Below are 6825 nucleotides of genomic sequence, written 5' to 3' on the forward strand. Positions count from 1 at the left end.
GAAGACTCTTGCATTTCTAATCCTAACCCAGGGCTCTTTAAACTTGACAGTTTTAAGACTAGTGGACTTCAACTCTCAGAATTCCTGCCCCAGCCATGCTACTTCAGGAGTAGGAGTTGAAGTCCACAAGCCTTAATCTTTTCAGGTTTGAAGACTCTTGCATTTTTAACCCTAACCCAAGGCTCTTTAAACTTGACAGTTTTAAGACTAGTGGACTTCAACTCCCAGAATTCCTGCACCAGCCATGCTACTTCAGGAGTAGGAGTTGAAGTCCACAAGCCTTAATCTTTTCAGGTTTGAAGACTCTTGCATTTTTAACTCTAACCCAGGGATCTTTAAACTTGACAAGTTTTTAGAAGCCTGGAGAGAGTTCATGCCATTTCCCCCCCCCCCTTTAGCTTGCTGGCTGGCTCGCTGGCTGGATCTCCCTCCCACACTGATCCTCCCTCCTCTTCCGTCTCCCTTTATTGCCCCATGTGTTGTTCAGGGGAAGCAGATTTGCTAAAGAGATCCACTTGGGACGGCAGCAGGGGGAGGAGGAGGAGAGCCAGAATAGCCCACAGCCCTGGCGGGGAGGAGGAAAGAGGCTGACCTCCTCCTCCTTCTTTCCCTGCTACCGCGCCAAGTGGATATCGTTAGCAAATCTGCTTCTCTCTCCAGCTGGGGGCTTCTAAAGCCTGGAGAGAGTTCATGCTGTTCCCCCCCCTTAGCTTGCTGGCTGGCTCGCTGGCTGGATCTCCCTCCCACCCCTGATCCTCCCTCCTCCTCCGTCTCCCTTTATTGCCCCATTTGTTGTTTGGGGGAAGCAGATTTGCTAAAGAGATCCACTTGGGACGGCAGCTGCGAAGGAAGCGGAGGAAGAGGAAAGAAAAAAGAAGCCTCGCCTCTTTCCTTTCCTCCTTTTCCTCCACGACCGCAACTAACAGGAGAAAACAAAAGAGGAGAAGAGGAAGCAGCCGACAGCATATTGATTTAGCGGTATTTAAATATTTTAAAAAGAAAGAAAGGAAGTGAGAGAGACGAGTTGCAGGGCCCCGCCCCGCCGCCATTTCTATAAAATGTCTCACCCAGCTCCAGTTCGTCAGGCGGCTCCATTTTTGAAGCAGCTGTGGATTCCTGCTTCTCTTTTCACCCCCCCCCCACCTCACCAGCTTCCCATCACCTCCCCCCTCCCTTTTCTGAACTCTTGAATTTGCCTTAAAGGTGCCTCCTCGGCACCGGCATCATTCCTCTGCACCACCCTTCTCCTAATTAAAAGTTGGAGCCGCGGAGGGTGGAAAAGTGCGACCTCTGCAGCCCAGTCCCTGTGTCCGGCTGTCAGAGATGGCACTACGTATTTACACAGACAGCAATGCCCTCCCTACCCTAGCTCCCTCACCCGCCCAAGCCACCAATGCCTGCCGGACTCCAGCAGGGCGCCCTCTTGTGGCGACTCCTCAGTGACCCGAGTATAAGCCGAGGTCGGGTTTTTCAGCCCATTTTTTGGTCTGTACAACTCGGCTTATACTCGAGTATATATGGTAAGTTTATAGAATTCAAGATAATGTTTCAGAAAGTTTTTAAATAAAGCATTCTGTTAAGAGATACAAGTTGCTAGAAGGTATGAATTCATTGTGCATCCATGTCATGTTCTCTGAAAAAAGCAGAAAATACAAATTTAGAACCTCATCCCCACTTTTCTAGCTCTTCCTCTTTATGTACCATTAAGGAGGATAATAAGGCAATGAAAGGATAATAAGGCAATGAAAATACCAAACTAGAACCTCATCCATACTTTTCTAGCTCTCCCCCTTTAAGTACCATCAAGGAGGATAATAAGGCAATGAAAGGAAATAAAATAAAGTTATCTGAGTAATTTCAGTATGTTGCATTTCTCCACAAACTTCATCAGATTGAAAAAAAAAAACATTCAAAGAAAAGTTGTATAGAAGCAACCAAACAGAAAAATCAACCAAAGGAGAGAGAGAAATGTCTTTGGAATGGAGGTCCAAAAAAATAAAAAAGGCAGCAGTCACCACACAATAAATGCCTTCTTCCTTTTCCACATACATCACATGCAAAACATATTAAAAAATGATATGGCTTCAATCATGAAATTGTGTCCATCACTTGTTCATTTTTGGCACTTCATTCACTTTGACCCAGGATCTCCCATGGAGCTAAAAATTCTTTCCTTACATATTTTTTTATTTCGGTAGGGCTTCTTACAAAATTAAAATTGACAGTTAAAAATATTTTTTTTCTTCCTCTTTCTCCTCAACATCCTCTCTTGATCTGTTACTGCTTCAAGTTTGGAAATTACTATTGTTACATACTTATCATTCGCTCTTGAGTTTCCACTTTCACAAGCTGTGACTATAAAATCCAGTAGATGCACCAGAGAAGTCAGAACATGTCCTCGGAGAAGCTGTAGCAATGAAGGCCTTGGCACTAGCTCTCCTCTTCGTCTTCACTGCAGCCAATGAAGCAAAAATATATGAAAAGTGTGTATTGGCTTCAATTTTAAAAAGAAGTGGCATGGATGGATATCGCGGGATCAAATTGGCCGATTGTGAGTTTACTCTTTCTATCTCTCTATTTTGGCCTGGTCCAGGTTTTCAAGAGGGATGGGTCCTTGGAACCTTCCTTAGTTGGGGGAAGAATGACTGAAGATGGTTAAATATGCTGTGTAAGAAACCAGGATAGTTTTTCATTTATAGCAGTAACCTTTTATACTCCTTTGTCTGTTTGCTTTCTTCCAGGGGTCTGCATGGCTTATCATGAAAGCAAATACAATAGCCAAGTTGTGGGGCCACCAAATACAGATGGCAGTTGTGACTATGGGATTTTCCAGATAAACAGCCGCTATTAGTGCAATAATAACCAGGGCCCTACAGCTAATGGCTGCAATAAGCCTTGCAGTGGTAAGACACCTAGTATTCAGAATAAAGTACAGTATCTTGATGAAAAGAATGCAACAGTTGTTAGGCTGTTTCAAAATTCTGTTATTTTTATTGTTGTTGTTATGCTGTAATATTCCTGCAATCCTTATAATGTTTGTTTCCTGATCTGACCTACTACCAAGTGTACCTATTACACTAGAAAAGGGGAAATAGGTAAGGTGAATCTTTTGAACAGGAGTTTTAATCCTTCTTCTCCTTTAGTGCTCTTTGTACTTGTTCAGTTTTGCCCAGCGCTTCAGGAAGTTTAGTGTTGAATCATCTTGCCTCTCAAAGTTCCCGCTTGGGTTCTTACCACTGTTGCCAGTAGGCTGCGCGCGTGAGCGCGCGCGCACACCAAAATGCCACCCTGCGCACCCTTTTCCATAGGCGCGCAGTCCCCATCCCCCTGCCAGCCCGCGGGCGGGGTGGGTGGGGGCAAGGAGGTGCCGGCAGTAGAAGGCGCTGCCCCCGCCCGATCCGCTCCCTCTCCTCCTCTTCCAACGAAAGAAACGCGCGGAAGCTGCTTGCTTTCCATGAAAGCAGCGCGCCTTTTAAACATGCTGCTTTCCTGCACCTCTTTCCTGGGGGGGGGGGGAGTGGCCTCCTCCTCCCCCCACCCAGGAAAGAGTTGCAATAAAGCAGCGTGTTTAAAAGGCACGCTGCTTTCACGGAAAGCAAACCCGGCTTTCCTGGCCGGCACAGGTCTTTCCTGCCGCTCTCCTCCGAAAACACAACGGAGGTCCATGATGACAGGCGAAGCGAGGTGGAGCAATGCGAGGCTCAAGCTGGTGGCGGAAGACCTCCGTTGTGTTTTTGGCTGGGGGGGGAGGAGGACCTTCCTGGCTTTCCCGGGCAGCTGGCTCTAGCCTTGTGCCGGTCAGCAAAGCCGGAGACGTGGAAAGAAAGGAAAGAGAGGGAGGGAAAGAGGAGAGGAAAGAAGGAGGGAGGGAGGGAAGGGAGAGAAAAGTGAACGAGAGGGAGAGAGAAAGGGAGGAAGAGAGGAAGGAAGGAAGAGATAAATATAAAGGGAGAGAGGGAGAAAGAGAGGGAGGGGAAGAGGGGAAGGAAGGAAAAGGGAGAGAGAAAGAGAAAAAAGTGGAAGGAAGAGAGAAGGAAAGAAAGGGAAAAAGAAAGAGAGAGAGAGAGAAGATAGGAAGGAAGAGACAGGGAGAGAGGGAAAGAAAGAAAGAGTGAGAGAGGAGAGAGGAAGGAAGAGTGAGAAAGAGTGAGAGAGGGGAAGAAAGCAAAAGAGAGAGAGGAGTGGAAGGAAGAGAGAGGGAGAGAGAAATGATAGAAAAAAAGGGGGAAGAAAAATGAGAAAATGATTGAGGCAGAGAATGACAGGAAAGAGAGAGAAATAGAGAGAGAAGTGATTCTTGATTTAAAGCATATGGTAAAAGCACTTAAATAATAAGAGAGAGAAACCCCCCCAGCCCTCACCTGTTTTTATTAATAGTTATGTTTTTGGATTTGCTGGTTATTTTAGTTTTAATAGTAATAGAGTTTTGTTTTGTTTTATTATTAATTTATTTTAATAAAAAAGTAGGGATTTTATTTATTTATTGATTGATTGATTGATTGATTGACTGATTGATTGATTTGTTTGTTTGTTTGTTTGTTTATTTGTTTGTTTATTTATTTATTTATTTATTCATTTATTTATATATTTATTTGTTTATTTATTTATTTATACTTCTATGCCGCCCAGTCCCAAGGGGACTGCCACTCAGACACTATACTTTTCCGCCCACCCCGAAAAAAAATTAGAGGGAACATTGGTTCTTACCATCTCAAGGTTCCTGCTGGGTTATCTGTGATAGTATCCTATCCACCATATTTTCTTACCCTTCCTCAATCTTCTCCTCCACTTTGTACTCTATTTTCCAAATTGTCACAAATCCTTTAAGTTCCTTCACACAGCCATATCTCATTTTGGGCCTCCACACCACCCACCACACCGTTAGTCAATGTATAAAAATTAGGTTATAGAAGTGAATACATTACATAATAACTATTTAGGTCCTACAATTTAAATTCCACTTGGGTAAGGATCTGCTTTAAATAGCAATATTATGCAAGTCTTTGAATTTTTTTTTTGAAACATCTATTTGTCTTTCCTGGCAGATTTCACAAATGATGACATCACAGATGATATTGAGTGTGCTAAGAGAATTGTCCGTGATCCCCAAGGGATGGATGCCTGGTAAGTCAATCTTCCATTAATGTCTTCCACTTGTAACATTGGGTAGCAATTGAACTGTCTTGAAAGTTAATTATCTTTCTTTAAATTATTATACAACTTTTAACCCTGATGGTAAGATACAATTTCTTGAATATGGCAATTTGTATTTTTCTTGCTAGAGAGGTTGGTTGATGCCTATTATAGCTGGATAATTTCTTCCCAGTAATTTCCCATCTGTTGCCCACTTTTGTGCTTCTCATTTGTTTTAATATCTTTTATCACAAGTTAAGCATTGGAGTTTGGTATAGAATTGGGGCATGTACCAGAAAAAATAACAGATGGCCCTTTAAACACGAAGGCTCTGATCCCATGGAAGAGTTCAACGGGATCAGAGAACTAGTAAACAAAGAATACAGGGAGAGAAGTAGGGAGAGATCATTTGTGAAACTTCCAATCCAATCCAAAACGGGCTGCAGCAGCAAACGGTTAGATGGGAATTTGAACTCCCATTAGCCCTAAGCTAGTATAGACCCAGATGTGGGTTACTCCCGGATCTGTATGGTTTGCTCAAACTGATAGCAAACTGCTGGTGACATTACCATGACATCATGGAATTGGTTTGGTTGCTGGAGTCTCTGGAGGCCATCATCCCCCTTTTTTAAAAAAAGGAATTTTTTTCTGATTTTTTTTGGGGGGGAGGATTTTTTCCTATTTTATTTTCTTCTGCATATGCGTAGAACCTGAGTTTCCAGCATTGAACATGCATCATCATATTTGTTTTGGATTTTTTAAAATTATTATTATTATGGTATTTGTTGCCACTGTGTATGAGTGCGCCTGCTGTGAAGGAGGAAGCGAACCAGCAGCGGGGTAAATTAGAACCCACCCCTATGTTGGAACCAAAGTATCTCTTGGGCATTACTAGTCATATGGGTTTTGTTGTAAGAAATTGAAAGTTAGGACTATTTTAACTAAAACAAAAAAAAGTGTTGAATTTTAACCTGGTGGAAATGAAATCATTGACAAACCAGCAAAGAACTTTATCAATTAATATACAGTAAAGATGAATGGAAGATAGGTGCCGCTGGCTATCTGGGAATTCCTGTCTCCTGCTTGTGGGAGAAGGACTTGGACTAGAGACCTCCAAGGTCTCTTCCAATTCTGTTATTCTCATATTCTGTTATTCTTGAAGTAGGTTTACATAACCAAACAAACAACTATGTATGTGGTTTGGAAAGACATGCAATATTCTTATTCTTACTTCTAGGGTTGCCTGGAGGAACCACTGCAAGGGAAAAGATGTGTCGTCATTCATTCAGGGCTGCCGGCTCTGAGATGGATGAGCCTGCATTTCTCTTCTACATTTCTCCTCTTGTGATTAAAATGATACTATTTCTTACATAATCTATCTTTCATAATTCAATTCGAAGCATGTACCCACAAGTTGGGAAGAACACGTTTGTCTGCATACAAATAATGATTTAAAATCATTTTTAAACTCTTCAAATATTGCTTGAAAATGTTCAATAAAATGGGTATTGTGCATTTTGCAATTTTCATGTCATCCTTCATTATTCTCACATAACTGAACTAGTTAGTAATCTTTTCTATGGCAGGGGAGAACTGTGTAATCAAATACATCACTGGTTCAAAACTTGGCATCACCTAAGAGAGATCTTGATGCATCTCTTCATACAATATGAGTGAACTACAGTAGAAACT

At 42.4% G+C, this 6825-nt stretch overlaps 1 pseudogene; it reads left to right on the top strand.

Annotated features, from left to right (window-relative positions):
- Positions 1-2407: 2407 nt before the first annotated feature.
- On the top strand, positions 2408-6565 carry LOC139161663 (lysozyme C-1-like; annotated as a pseudogene).
- Positions 6566-6825: the final 260 nt, after the last annotated feature.

This window comes from Erythrolamprus reginae, chromosome 2 (genome assembly GCF_031021105.1).
Source record: "Erythrolamprus reginae isolate rEryReg1 chromosome 2, rEryReg1.hap1, whole genome shotgun sequence".
NCBI classification, from domain to species: Eukaryota; Metazoa; Chordata; class Lepidosauria; order Squamata; family Dipsadidae; genus Erythrolamprus; species Erythrolamprus reginae.